The 15,754-nt window shown below is 42.2% G+C and overlaps 1 long non-coding RNA gene across 2 annotated transcripts in view; it reads left to right on the top strand.

Annotated features, from left to right (window-relative positions):
• Window positions 1-14,382, top strand: part of LOC100911923 (uncharacterized) — a 41,867-nt gene extending 27,485 nt beyond the window's left edge. The window contains exons 5-8 of one of the 2 annotated variants that reach the window (XR_015622422.1): window positions 2,387-2,573; window positions 10,899-11,095; window positions 12,249-12,343; window positions 13,291-14,382. This is a non-coding gene — a long non-coding RNA (uncharacterized LOC100911923). The remainder of the gene's footprint in view (window positions 1-2,386; window positions 2,574-10,898; window positions 11,096-12,248; window positions 12,344-13,290) is intronic. The other variant, XR_015622421.1, reaches the window with a different exon arrangement.
• Window positions 14,383-15,754: the final 1,372 nt, after the last annotated feature.

Raw genomic sequence — 15,754 nt, 5'->3', positions numbered from 1 at the left:
TAGTGGTTCGTTATTTCATGAGCTTTCCCGTGTAAATATGAGCCTGTTAAGTGAGTTATTGCCAGCAATCAGGACCATTTGTTACATAACATCAGTAAGAGGGACTCAGGTGAGAAACAACTCTGATTGTGGGTGTTTAGTCCCAACGTGCATCAGTTGTAACTCCTTAAGTGTATTTCTTCTAGCAGCTAATTTGAAATACTCTATCAGTGAAAATCTTGACACAACAGTTGTACAAACATACATAGGAAAACACGAGGAAATTAAATCAGACTTATAATGTAAACCTTAGAACGATGCCTTAATTTGTACTCACTTTGTAATTTTAACTAAATATTGTGGTAAGTAGTTCTTACTTAAACCCTAAGTATATGGGCATTTATTACACACAATATGAAAATACTTCAAGAGGCTTGTGATTAACGCTGTGGTATTCAAGCATAGTTTACAGTGACTTTCAATCAAAGACAAAGGGCTCAAGCAGGTGATGTTGAAAAGATGCGTGCGTGTACCCAAGGACTTAACTCAGGCCTGCTCCTACCAGCTCAGTTCTAGTTTTTTTCCCCTGACGAGCATTGCTGTAGCTTCACAAGGGCTGTGCTTAGGAGAGAGTGGCCAGACAAAGCACAAGATGGCCTAGTTAGGTTTAATTCCTGACCAAGGATGAATATTTTTCACACAAAATTATGTTCCAGTTATCTAATGCAGCATGCCATGCCAAAAGAGTGGCTGTTAGAAATCCAACTACCACTGAGTGCCTCACACTGTTAAGTTTTCTAGACATAGCAGCTCTACCATAGAGGTTCTGAAAAGTCCCTACATCCCCCCTTCTGCAGCTTACTTAGCTTGCACTCTCTCAAGGCAGACATTCAGTTGAGCATGCATGTGCTCACTCTTTAAAGGATGATGGCTGCAACCTTGGGAAGCCCCCAATCCACATGTCGGTCAAGCGTGATGATCTGGGTTCTGTTAGATACTGCTTGCCATGCTTCAGGTGTGGCTTGTTCATGTGTTGGAAGCCTACCTACTCCTCAGTGTGGCCCGGGAGAGGTGCTGGGATCTTTAAAATATAGAACCTCAGAGGTGGTGATGACACAAACCTTTAATCCCAGCACTTGGGAGGCAGAGGCAGGCAAGTCTCTGAGTTTGAGGCCAGCCTGGACTACACAGTAGATTCCAGGACAGCCAGAGATAACACACAGAGACCCTGTTTCAAAAAATTAAAACCAAATCCAAACCAAACCAAAGCAAAACAAAACAGTAGGTGCTCATGAGAAGCTGTTGGGCTGCTGAAGGTGCTGCCCTTGGATGGATTATGACAATTCCTATGGACTCTGGGTTAGTTCTAGTGAATTATCATAAAAGCACGGTCAACCTCCGAGCACCTAAAGTGCTCCATAACTTTCTGTCTTGGGGTGCCACCTCTTTTCTCACTTAGCTTTGCTGCTGACTTCCAAGGAGATCTCACCAGAGCTGAGCTGAAGCCAGGACCATAGTGTTATTGACATTACCCCCAGAGACATGAAGAAACATCTGCTGCCCCTAGATATGAAACCAACACAGACCAAAGTAAGGATATCATCAAAGTCCAATTGGTGTTTCGTTGGGGTTGTTTATGGGAATATGGGTGAGGGGTGACTACAGGAGCAGAAGTAACTCAAAGACAGCTGCATCGCCAATCCTACCCCGGAGTGGGTGACAGATCATGGTGATTGGAGTCTTGCGCAACCTCAGTCAGTTCTACACTTGCAGAGTGTTCTTCCTGGGTGGCTCAGTTGGTCTGAGTCTCTTTCAGCCAGCTTGGCTGGACTTTGTTATTTCCAGACAGCTCTGCCTGGCTTCTCTCCTAGTCCTCTCTGCCATAGGGAGGAACCCTGTGAATCTGATCAGTTTTAGGGACCTGAGCCTTCTACTTGTTTCCTTCCTGAACTTAAAGAGCTTTCCTGCAAGATAGCATGTTCCAGCTTCCCTAAAAACATCCTATGTCTTCAAGCGCTTCCGTCCAAGACAGAAGTTGTCTACAGAGGAACTCATTATACTCTGGAGTCTCTAGAACTAGGAGCTCAATGAGTCTCTCTCTCTCTCTCTCTCTCTCTCTCTCTCTCTCTCTCTCTCTCTGAATTTGAATGCTAATATTAAATTTTTAAAATACCATTAATTGAAATTAATAATTAATTTTCAAAGCACACTCTTAATGTGTGGTGGCACTTGACAAAGAGCACACAGATGTGAGATGAGGCTCCTCTCAGATTAAGTCTACACTCATGGATTGGTCTCTTGGAGCTATGGTGAAGGTAGCCACTCAAAGGTCTACTATTTAATATTAAGTATTTTAAATATTAAATTTAAATATTAAATTAAAAAATTTAATATTTTCTAAATCAAGCCAACTGTCAGTACTGCAAGTGGTCCACCCACCAAAGAGATGGAACTCAACGTGGTAGAATAGAAGCTGAGACATGTGGACTTGACAGACTTGAGACTCGGCTATTCATCCCAGCTCTGAGAGCCCATGCAGCTCATTGAGCCTTCGCGACTCCTGGTTTTACTTTCAGCAAAATGGAGATATTAAGGTAACTGGAGATATTAAGGAGTAATGGAGATATTAAGGGCAAGAAAGGAGGTATAGAAATAATTTGTAAACTTCAACTACTATCCAATGTTAGTAGTGGTTGTTGATGATGATAATGAGGGAGATGATGGTCAAGAAGAAAATTATATGGAGTCAGTAATATATATGCATATATGTATATATGATCTATTTATATATATTATATTAATATTGTATATTACAATGCTAGAAGTTGAATTTCTAGCCTCACACACATAGGAAAATGCTCTGCTATTGAACAAATCTCGAATCTACCAGAGACAGTGGAGAGTTCCAGCTTTTTATATATCAGTTTGTGTGTGTGTGTGTGTGTGTGTGTGTGTGTGTGTGTGCATGCGTGTTCATATGTGTGTGGGAACACACATACCATAACACATGAGTAGAGTGCAGATGACAACTTATAGGAGTTGGTCCTCTCCTTCTGTCATATAGGACAAGAGCTCTTTCTCCTTCTATCGTGTAAATCTAAGGCATCACCTTAGACCATCAGATTTGATGGCAAGCTTTTTTTTTTCTTTATTAACTTGGGTATTTCTTATTTGCATTTCGATTGTAATTCCCTTTCCCGGTTTCTGGGTCAACATGCCCCTAGCCCCTCCCCCTCCCCTTCTGTATGGGTGTTCCTCTCCCCATCCTCCCCCCATTACCACCCTCCCCCAACAATCACGTTCACTGGGGGTTCAGCCTTGGCAAGACCAAGGGCTTCCCCTTCCACTGGTGCCCTTACTAGGCTATTCATTGCTACCTATGAGGTCAGAGTCCAGGGTCAGTCCATGTATAGTCTTTGGGTACTGGCTTAGTCCCTGGAAGCTCTGGTTGGTTGGCATTGTTCATATGGGGTCTCAAGTCCCTTTAAGCTCTTTCAGTCCTTTCTCTGATTCCTTCAACGGGGGTCCCGTTCTCAGTTCAGTGGTTTAATGATAGCATTCGGATGGCAAACTTTCTTATTCACTGGAATATCTTGCTGGTCCCTGTATTAGAGCTATAAATGTTTACCACTTACTCAATTGATAAGAACTAGACATGTAAGATTATTGTTATTATATGGATTGAGAAAATAAAAGCATTGAAAACAAACTCAGCTGCATATATATTTCATTCATTCATTCATTTGCTCATCCAAGACAGGTTCCCTTGTGGTCCAGGAGACCTCAAACTCTCTCTGTAGATGAGGATAACCTTGAATTCCTGATCCTCCTGCTCTCATCTTTCAAGTAAGATTATAGGTATATATTCCGTTATGGATAGTCAATTTAATGTATTTTAGAGTTTTTTAAATAGACTTTTATTTATTTTTTAAAATATAACAAAATAAAACATAATGAAATAAAACAAAAACTATCCCATCAAAGTTGAACAAGATAAATCAATAGACAAGACAGAGCCCAAGAGAGGGTGTAAGAAGGAGAGACACACTTTTTCTCCTACTCAGGAATTCCATAAAATTAAACTGGAAGCCACAATAAATACACTGAGGACCTTGTGAGAACCACTGCAGGACCTGTTCATGCTGCTTCAGTTCCTGTGGGTTCATACAAGAGCTTTGATCATGTTGATTTAGTGGCCTTGCTTTCTTGGTGTCCTCCATCCTCTGTGGCTCTGACACTCTTTTTATCTCCTCTTCCTAAAAGGTGTAACTAATGTGGCACTAGGGCGGTATTTTTCAACAGCCTAACTAAATGGATGTCTTCACTTCATTTTCCTGCTAACTCGGACTGGATTTACACATGTCTGCCTCCCATCCCAACTTTATGATATAATGTTAGCATTCGTCTTGTAGGCTTCTTAGCAAGATTAAACAATGCCACTCCTCCCAGACAAGTTCTCTAGTTTGCTGAGAGTGCTAAGAGAGAAATTGAAGCTTAAGTTTGACTCACCATTTATTAGTTGTATTAGTTACCTGGATTCTTCAACTTTCTTTGTTGGGTTAATTCTGAATGAATCTTACAGATATGAAGCACCCAACTGGTCATTCACTGTAACAGCTGCAGCAGACCCAGTGATGAACAGCTCAAATGTGAGCCCTGCCTGCAGTGTGACCCGGAAGGTCACGGAAAGGAAAACAAGTGATTGTCGTGCAGAGCTCCAAGGGTATTAATGTTCACTCATCCAACTGGAGCTGGACCAGTAGTTTACCCTAACGAATACAGTCAGGACAACGCCATTTATATGTTTACTTTCCATTAGAACTTACAACAGATTTGCGGTTTCCAGGAGGCAGGGAGAAAGAATAAGAAGTTATTACTTAGAGACCACAGGGCATTCTTCTGGAGTAATGAAACAATTTGGGAACTAGAGAGAGGAGGTGGCTACACAATATTATGGATGTACTAAATACCGCTGGAAAAAGGCAACTTTCAATGGTTAATTGAATGTTCTATGAATTTTTTTCTTTTCTTTTTTTCTTTTTTTTCGGAGCTGGGGACCGAACCCAGGGCCTTGCGCTTGCTAGGCAAGTGCTCTACCACTGAGCTAAATCCCTAACCCCCGAGTGTTCTATGAATTTTTATTCGGTTAAAAATTAAGTATAAACGGTACAGGGCTAAGGAGTTTTATCTAGGTTTATGTCCAAAAAATTGAAATCTGGGGTTGTCTTTCAGGCATGAACTCCACCAACAATTTACATTCTCAGAATAATTTATGTTTTTTAAATTGGAACGAAAGGGAGCTGCAGAGTTGCTCAGTTGTTAAGATAACTTTTTGTTCTTGCAGAGGACCTGGGTTCAGTTCCCAGTACCTACAAGGTGGGTCATAACCATCTATAGCTCCAGTTCCAGGTCATCTGATATCCTCTTCTGACCTCGTTGGGTACCAGGCACACATGTAGTGCACATACATATGAAAGACAACACTCATGCATGAAATAATAGAGCAGATATAAAAAATTGGAACAAGATTATCACCTACCAAGTCTATTCAGAATAGAATCTTCTTGGAATTTTTAGAAAATGACTTATTTGTATTTAATGCACCTTGGTGTTTTGCCTGCATGTATGTCTGTGTGAGGGTACTGGATCCCCTGGAACTTTAGTTAGACAGTGTGAGGTGAAATGGGGGTACTGGTAATTGAACCTGGGTCCTCTGGAAGAGAAGCCGTGTGCTCTTAACCACTGAGCCATCTCTCCAGCCCCCTCTTCTCAGATTTTTAATGTATGTTTTTTATTTTGATTGCCATCTTTGTAGTAGTTTTCTTTTTCTTTCCCTTTTTGTTTTGTTTTCAAGAGAAGGCCTCACTATGTAGCTCTGGATGTTGTGGATTCACTGTGTAGACCAGGCTGGCCTCGAACTCACAGAGATCCACATTCTTTTGCTCCCAGGTGGTGGGATTAAAGGTACTTATCACTGTGCCTGGCTCAGAGTCTTTTTTTTTTCCAGTGCATATTTATGTACCTGAACATTATTGAAACGCAGACTGTGCAACTGTGGTGGTTTAAAGATATTATGGGATGTCTGCTAGACAGGGAATTGTAAAACTGAGTCTCACAAGTTAAAGTGTTTCAACGTCATTCAGGGGAGGCCAAAAGCGTGAAGGATGCAACCAGCGCTGCTCACAGGGACCCTCGCTGTGTAAGAGAGCTGCATGGAAAGGGCTGAGGACGCGACAGGCACACTGTGGGTAGCCGCAGTTTGGGCTTTGAAGAGGCTAACAGAGCAGAGGATGCAGCAGCCGGAAGGAGTAAGGCCTGAAGAGTACCTAATGTTCCTAAGACCATCAGTCATAAGAGAAGGAATAAGGCAGGCGCTGGATCGAGAAACCTGACAATGGCCACGAGGGGTCGAGTGAAGGCTCTGATAACACTAAGCCCTTTGCACAAGGCTGCATGGTAACTGTCGGTGACTCACACTCTCTATGCACTGCCTGCCCTGTTTAGTCTCATTTTATCTGCCATTGACGTGCATGTGTTGGTGTGTGCTTCTCTGGTTTCACCTCTGTAGTTTATACTTAGCTATGGCATTCCAGGTGGATGCTTGCGTTTAGAAACTTGTAGAGATGGAACTCGTGACTTTTTCCCTTCCTAACTGTACCCATAAGTGTGTCAAACAGGGTGTCTCGTGTCACACAGACAGACAGACACCCCCACACAGAGAGAGACAGACACACACAGAGAGACAGACAGACACACATACACAAATAGAGGCAAACAGACACACAGAGAGACAGCCAGCCAGCCAGACACACAGAGACACAGATACCCACATACAGAGAGACAGACACGCACACACACAGAGACAGACAGACACACACACACACAGATAGAGGCAAACAGACACACAGAGAGACAGACAGACACACAGAGAGACAGATACTCACATACAGAGAGACAGACACACACACACAGAGACAGACACACACAGAGAGACAGACATACACACACACAGACACAGAGAGAGAGAGACAGACAGACACACAGAAAGACAGACAGACACATACACATTTAATATGGGGTTCAGGATCGTGCTATACAGCCCAGGCTGTCCTCTGAGAAAGCACAATCTTGCTCTCTCCACCTCCGAAGCGGTGGAGTTACACATGTGTGCTACCGTCTCTGAGTCCGTGCCACCATATTCGTCAGCCACATTTTGCAGTGACAGGCTCCTAATTAGATTCAAGCCACTTTAGGTGCTCATTTAGATCATACTCCAAGCACTCTTTTTTTTTTTTTTTTGAGATGGGACATTTCCGTTCACTCTAGAAAAGGCTCTCCTCCTCTCCAGATAGCCTTGTTATAGCTGCTACCTTTAACTCTTAGAAGTAGTTACTAACGAGGGTTGACGCTTTCTTATTTTCTCGACTTATGCTGCACCCTAGTTTCTCAGTGCTTACCTCTAAGCCACATCTATGCCATTATTTTGGACTGCCCTTACTTCTTTCTGCACTTCTTTTCTCGACTTTTTCCTGCACCTCGGGAAAATATTCCTAAAAATACTGCGTGTTCTTTTGACGCTGCTGTGTCAATACAATATAAGCTAAGCAGTGTTTTTATGTTAAAGGTTTAAATTATTTCATAAAGATTTGTTTATTTTATGTGCATATGTGCTATGTGCATGCAGATGCCTTGGGAGGCCAGAGGAGTGTCGAATCCCCTGGTACTGGAGTTGCAGACGGTTGTGAGCCGCCTGATGCTGGTGCTAGGAACTGAACCCGGGTCCTTTGCAAGAACAACACATGCTTTTAACTATGGTGCCACCTGCCAGCCCTCATTAACTCTTTGTTTTGTTTGAGACAGGGTTTCTATACGTGGTCCTACCTGTCCTGGAACTTGCTGTCTTGGAACTTATATGCTATGTAAAACTCACAGAGATCCTCTGCCTCTGCCTCCCAAGTGCTAGGGTTAAAGATGTGTGCCACTACACCAGGCCATAATTACTATTTTTTTGATAACATCTAGATCAGTGATTCTCAACTTCCTAATGCTATGACTCTTTAATAAAAGTTCCCCATGTTGTAATGACCCTGAACCATAGAATTATTTGACTGTATTTATATGTGATATAAATATTTGATATGCAGGATATCTGATATGCGACTCCCCATAAAGGGTTTGCAGCCCACAGGTTTAGAACTCCTGGTCTAGATACTCCATTTTATCAGGACTCTAAGTTTTACCTGACTATTTTTCCATATTCAGGCACACAGGCACTTGTGTGTTTACACATCTTTGCCACATTGGTGGTTGGTTGCTGTACTCAGTTTGTAATAGTAGAACTGTTGTAAACATTTTTAAGAGGAATGAGGAAGCTACATTCACATTAAGAATTAGAAGTAATATTTGCTTTTTTCACCAACAGATTAACTTGATATTTGCTATTGATATTATGACAAAAAGAATGGGTTAATGGATTTCATTTACTTTTTATACTTTCTTAGTACTATTGTCTCCTTCACCTTAAAAATATTATGACTACAACATTGCGAGTCTGAGGTCCACATTATAATCTATGCACTCCATGCTGTGATCCTGGTGAGAGATGTTAGGAATAGTCTACTTTGAACACGGAGTTTAAATGTAGATTAAAGAAAAATTTGGAAATCGTTTCTAATAAGACATAATTCCATAGCAATAGTACTAATCATCTTGACCGGGTAGTATCTGAGTCAGGAACGATGACAGAGGATTCCCCATAAGCCATGGGAAATCATTGGCTATGTTCCTGGTGACGTCAGAGTCATGGCGGTTTGATGTGTCAGGAAGAGCCAATCCAAGTGGATTGAAAGCTCAAGCGAGGGGATAGGATGGAGGAGAAGCGAGCAAGGCAGATGCTGTAAATTATGGATGAGTAAAGAGAAAGTTAATCTTTTTGTCATTTTTTTCTGCTTTTTACTCTCAGAATAGATGCCTCCAAGGTGATTTACACGTTCTTCTTGTCTTGAGGTTTGGGATTCCCGTTTTGGGTCTGCAGAATTGAGACAGTGTGAGTTTTTCCTGTATTCTTGGGTAGGATTTTCTTTCTATTTTGTGTTTAATGCCTCTTGCTATCTCAGTTTCTTATCTTGGAAGAGGAACTGCAGGCAAAGGATTAATACAGCATGTGTAGAAACAAAACGTTCAATAAGATTATTCCAAATTGAGAGTGTACAGGGAAAGAGATGGTGATCGCTGCAAAAGTTCTGTAAAGTTTAAGGTACACTCAGGATCTGGTAGTTAGGGTTTCATTTTCTTTTTTTTTTTTTCATGGGTATCCTAAAAATATTAACCTGCCATATTGTTTATTGTATTTATATGCTAATTGATCAAGTTGATCAAATTCCTGTGTTAGTCTGAGGAAGAGTTAGTCCAAGGAAGGTATGCTGATAGAAACATAACATGTTCATGAAATGTAGAAAAAGGTTATTAAATGTACTCTGTGGATGAGCCACAAAGAGCCTAGGGTAACTACACTTAAATGACAGAGACCAAAGTCTATTTTTATACAAGTTAGAAGGAGAACAGATAAGTTTGATAAAGCTAAAAAATGCATGCTGAAAGGGACCGGATATAGATCTCTCCTGAGAGACACATCCAGAGCATGTCCAATATAGAGGTCAATACTAGCAGCAAACCACCAAACTGAGAATGGGGAATTAGCGGAAGTATTAAAAGAGCTGAAGGAGCTTGCAACCCCATAAAAACAACAATGCCAACCAACCAGAGCTTCCAGGGACTAAACCACTACCGAAAGACTATACATGGACTGACCCAGGACTCCAACTGCATATGTAGCAGAGAATAGCCTTGTTGGGGCATCAGTGGAAGGGGAAGCCCTTGGTCCTGCCAAGGTTGGACCCCCAGTGCAGGGGAATATAAGGGGGCAAAAAGGGAGATGTATAGGGGGAAATACCCTTATGGGGAGGGGAAGGGAGGGAATGGGGGCTTATGGACAGGAAACCGGGAAGGGGAATAACGTTTGAAATGTAAGTAAAGAAATATATCTAATAAAAAATTAAAAAAAAAAAGAACAGACCAGTGAGGACCAAGTGAGGCCCACAGTCTTTAGTGAGGTCAAGTACAAGGAACAAATGTGTCTGTTCAGAGTTAGGGATATCTGTGTTGCAATGTATTTCTCCCTTCAGGAGCGTTGTAACAAGTGCTACAGCCTCTGCTCTCTACCTTCTGTCTCCTTGTCCTCTTGATTTGCCTTCACTATGTCACCTTCCTGTCCCCTAGCCCTGTCTCAGGTCCCAGACTAGCCCTCCCTTTAATCATAGAGGGTGGTGGCTCACGATGGCTTCTTGAAGAGCTTGCCGAGCCTCTCATAGCCAGGCAGCCTGGGGTTGTGTGGTGAGACCACAGGCTCTGCCCATGACTCAGATTTCTCAGGTGCCTGTCCACCATTGTTGGTATGATTCATTCACAGGGTCTCATCCTCCTGCTATTACCTGGTGCCACAGCTGCCTCAAGTGTCCACTCTCTCTGACCCTATCTAGGCTCCAGCAAGAATTCCATCTCTGTCTGTTTTATTCCCACTGAAGAGAAAAATGACTTTAATGGCAACAACAAATGCTTCACTTGTTAGCCTTTCTGTTCCCGACCCTGACACAAATAAACTAATATTCCATCTACCCGGCACCGGCCTGAGGTAGGGGAAAGAACGGAATCCGTGTCATTGTCCCTGTGTGGGGTGAGGGCGGAGGGGAGCAGGAGCTGCCTGGCGTGTTGCTCCCACCCCCACAAAGAAACAGATGCTACTACAGCACCTTTAAAAATAGAGACGTGGACTTCAGTCTTGGGCAGAAAGTCTACCATACTGCCTGGTTTCCTGTTCTTTATGAATCAAACCGGACTATCTCTGCTTTCCTGTTTTCCAGCTCTGGGATCAGTACACGTCAACCTGAACCCGGAAGAGTTCCAAGTATCTTTCCCCTTCTCTGTCAGGTTCGTGTTACCCTGAACCTGTGAGCTCAGAAGGAATTTTCTGGTTTTCGGGAGACGGCAGCCATTCATCATAGCTCTCCACCACTGACTGACTGAGAGTCAATTATCATCAAACATCCATCTGCCCATGGTGAGCTACAAGCTATGCCAGGTGTTTGGTGAATAACACTAATGTAATTTATTTTACTGTCTGATTTCTCACAGTAATCAGGTAGCAAAAATTATGGGTTATTTCTTAATTTTTCATAAGGCCCATGACCCCTTTCACGTATACTAGATTTTATTTAGTCTTTAAATAGTGTGTGTGTGTGTGTGTGTGTGTGTGTGTGTGTGTGTGTGTAGCATCATCCAATGATGTACACGTGGAGATCAGAGGACAACTTTGTCAACTTCGTTCTTTTTCCGTCTACATGTGGGTTCCGGAGATCAGACTTGGAACTCAGGTTCTCAGGCTTGTGCGATGAGTTTCTTTAACCTCAGAACCACCTCCTCAGACCGTATATTAGATGTAACCTATTTTCAGTTTTTATGCTGCAACAACTTGTGTTCCTGGGCACGAATCACCTATCCATATCCTTTGCCCGTTTACTCCCTGGGGTATTGGTTCTTATGCATGTTTCAATACATTTTCACAGGCTTGGAGAAGAAAACTCTACTTTTGATCTGTGTTTTGTTTCTGTTTTAGCTTGTTTTACTGTTTTGATGGTAAAAATGTATGTAATATATTTGATCATTTTACCTTGCTCTAATTTATCTTTTTGGCTCAGTTTTAAGAAAAGAAACTACTTGGAAGAGGGACTAAAAGACTCAATTTTCCTTTTAGGATACCTTTTGCGAATACACTCTGACATTTCCTGGATCCCGGAGCCCAAGTCTCCCAAGTCTTTACACTGTGTATTCATGAGGGTGAAACACTTGTGATAGGTCACCTTGGCTTTTTATTGCCCCCCTTAGCCCCATTTATTCTGCACTGTATTTCTACTATTCAAAGGGTTTATGGCTGGTATATCATACCCAGCTTCACTCAGTTATTAACTTATTTTCTTCTACGTTCGTTCGTTCATTCATTCATTCATTCATTCATTCATTCATTCAATGTATGAGGCATGCAGACTCCAGGCTAGCCACCAGCGGTCCCTGCTCCCTGGTGCTCACACCCTTGAGTGTGAACAGGTTTACTTATAGCTATAGGCTCTAAAAGGCTTCCTTACAGCTATAGACTTTTGGTGGTAAGGTGTCCTTCCTGTGATTGTGTCACATAATATAAGGATGCCCCTTTCTAGTCTTTCTAGAAGACTCACTTGTTGCCGTCTCGACGAATAGCAACCCTGTAGAAGTGCACACAGTGTGGCAGCTCAGCAGACTCAGCCATTAACTGGTAAGAAGCCCAGATCTTTGTTCCTGGAACCACAGGAAACAAGTTCTGTCAAGAGCTTAAGTGAGTTTGGAAGAGATTGCTTTCCCAGTCGAGCCTACAGACCGGAACAGTTGGAGAGACACTTTGCCTGTGGCTTACTGATGCCTGAAGCAGAAGGCTTGTCTGAGTCATATCCTGACCTTACGCTAACTGTGAGATAGTCCTGGTTGTTTTAAACCACTAGACTGTGCTCATTTGCTTTTCAGAACTAGAAAATAGACATTTGATGCCATCCACACGCTACATCCCATGCAGACACTCTGTGAGGGCTTGGAGTGGCCCTGAGAACCTAAGGCTAATATTGCCTGCACTTTACAGATAAAGAAGTCAATTTGCTTCAGTGTGATCCATGTTTCAACTTAAGTGTGGTTTAAGATATATCTCCTCAGATACAAATACATTTAAGAAACATTCTCCTTGGCGTACACTGGCCGTAAGATGAGTGGTTTTCTAAAGCCCACATTATTTGTAAAGAAACTTGCTCTGGTTTTTATTATTTTTAAGAGACATATGATATATGCGTATATTTATCCCACTGAAATAATATTGGATACGTAATAGGAAATTTTCTTTCTTGTGCTCACAGCAATAACTATAAACCATTTAGAGGGGGAGAGCATTCATACAGGTCCACTCCACACAGGCCTGGTGCTTTCTCTGGAATCAGAGCCTCCAGGTAAGATCTAGGATGCACAGGAGTTTGGAGTCAGCATTCGGTATTGGATCCCTGGCCTAATTTTCCCATTAGAATCAAGTGTAGGGAAAAATTTTAGGAATTGAAGAGATTTAGGAAAAAAAATAATTATTTTTTGAGTCCTATTTGGTTTAGTATTTGAGGAGCTGCAGTGGAATTGTGTCCCCGGTACTGTGTCATCTAATGAGAGTCCTCTCAATTCTGCATTTATCAGATGCTAATTATTCCTACTCCATGATTGAGGATTTGGAGTCGGAGACTCACCTGCAATATTTGGAATACCAGTGGAGATCCATATCAACATGGAATTTATACAGCAGCTGGTGCCAGTCACAGCTAATGATGAAACTTCAGCTTAATAAAAAGACCCCCAACTGAGTACAACCATCTCGAAGAAAGTGTACTTATCAAACAGCTTTCAATCAGTTCAAGAGAGACACCTTAATTGTGAAGAGCAAGAACCGCACAGCAGTTGTCACCATGCCAACTTCAGATCAATGGCACTTCCACTGCTCTTGGTACATATAGCCTTGCCTATGTCCTTAACTGCACCAACATCCTTCCTGTTGGGATGAGATCTTGTCAGCTGCTAGCGTGTGATGATGCCTTCGTTCATTACATTACTATACCCCTTAGCAAAATTTAAACGTGTAATGATAAAGGTCACTACCTTTTCCTTTAATTAAGACCTCTATTTCTTGTTACCAGAAACAAGTGCCTATGACATTTTGTATTTTCAGAAATTATCCTGTTGAAATAAAGCTACACAAACAAAATAAAAGTATGGTGATCCCACTCTTAAGAGGGGATGACTGAGGGGTTGGGGATTTAGCTCAGTGGTAGAGCGCTTGCCTAGGAAGCGCAAGGCCCTGGGTTCGGTCCCCAGCTCTGAAAAAAAGAACCAAAAAAAAAAAAAAAAAAAGAGGGGACGACTGAATGAATGATCATCTGATTTCTGTGGGATTATGTGCAAGAAGAGTGTAGGCAATAATCCATTAAATGGAAACAAAAAGAAGGAGGGTTTATTCTGGCAGGAAAAGTTGCTAAGGGAGACTATGATGGAAATCTTTTTCTTTGCTCCTCCCCAACCTTCCTCCTTCTTCCCCTGTCTCCTCTGCTCCCCTGTCTACCACTTTCTCCTCCTCTTTCCCTCCCTCCTCTCTTGCTATCTGTATTGTTTATATAGACAGAAACTTAGGAACAGAAATACGGAGCTTCTGTGTAGCATTTCTTTTTGAAAAGCACTTTCCACTGTTGAAATACGGTTTGGAAATCACTGGACCCAACAAGCAACAATTGCAAATTCTTTCATGCTTTGATTTTGTTTTGATTTCAAGATCCAAGAAAACCTCGAACGGGAGACTGAAAACCTCCCCTCTACCACAGACGTCTAGCTTTCATGAGCTGCAGTTCTGTTGAGAGCTGAGCTGTCAAGGAAATGACATTCTATAGCTTTCACACATGCACGACTATGACTAAGGGGTTCACTTTTCCTTTCTAAAAGGGATTCACTTAATTTTTTATTTTATAAATATGAGTGTTCTGCCTGTGTGTATGCCTGTATTCCACATGTGTTCAGTATCCTGGAGGCCAAAAGAAGGTACTGAATTCCCTATGGCTGTTAGCTACCACATGAGTGCTGGGAAGTGAACCCTAGTCCTCTGGGACAGTAGCCAGCGCTCTCAACTTCTCCAGCTCACACGAACTCACCTTTGGCTACTGAATCTACTACACGTTTGGGCAGAGGGACAGAGTTAGGGCCAATTTTTAAAAATCATAGTCTCTTGAGTTTAGAGTCTCATACTGTGAAGTATGAGGGATATTTGATCTCATTTCCCTCATTTTATACACTCATCCATTAAGACCATACATTTTTTATTAGATTTGGGTATGTGCCTGATGCTATGTGCTGGATTTGCAGTGTGTTATTTCTAGCCATCTACAAATTATGCTTTAGTATAAGAGACAGAAACTAGTCAAGCAATCACAGCATTGCAAATCACAGCATTGTTCTTGTAAGTGCTGGTAGGCAGAATAAGAGAGCTCTCTGAAGTCCGATGTTGAGACTATATGGGTACACTGGCCCAGAGAGAATAGAGATTACTAATGTCATTGGCTATGCTCTGCAGGGCAGATACTGTGTCCATCAAGTGTTCTGTTAGTATCCACAGCTAGACTGAGGAAGCTGAAGGACCTATGAGCTCCTCCCCTTCTTTGAACTGTGGTTGACTGGTGGCTGAAAACGGTTTGCAGGGACAAGGCAGATCATGGGGAAAGGAAAGCAATACTCCAGTAGCCTCAGTAGGGCTAATCAGCCATGCCAAAGGAGAGTTTAGCTGCGTCTTCACAGCTGTTCAGCTGTGAAATGGTCAGTTTTCTTCTCACGGAAGACCCAGTTCCAAACATGCATTAATTTCTGTTACAATTGACTACCAGACTTACCTCTCACTATAGAAGCAACCCTAGATCGAACTATCACTATTGAAATGATTTGTTTACACAGCTCTAATCAAGCCATCCTCCCTTTCAGGGACTCAACCAAAGGGCATAGCTTTCAGCATAGGGAAGAACAGTGTCACCGAGGTCACCTTCTCTATGAAGACCCTGAAGAGTCGGGTGTGGGGGGATCTGACTGATTAGAGGTTCATGTATTTTACTTCGGATATCCAACAAGTACA

The sequence above is a fragment of the Rattus norvegicus genome, chromosome 6 (assembly GCF_021556685.1).
Source record: "Rattus norvegicus strain SHRSP/BbbUtx chromosome 6, alternate assembly SHRSP_T2T, whole genome shotgun sequence".
NCBI lineage: Eukaryota > Metazoa > Chordata > Mammalia > Rodentia > Muridae > Rattus > Rattus norvegicus.
Note: the sequence above shows the minus strand (reverse complement) of the source record. Positions and strands in the feature narration are given on the sequence as shown.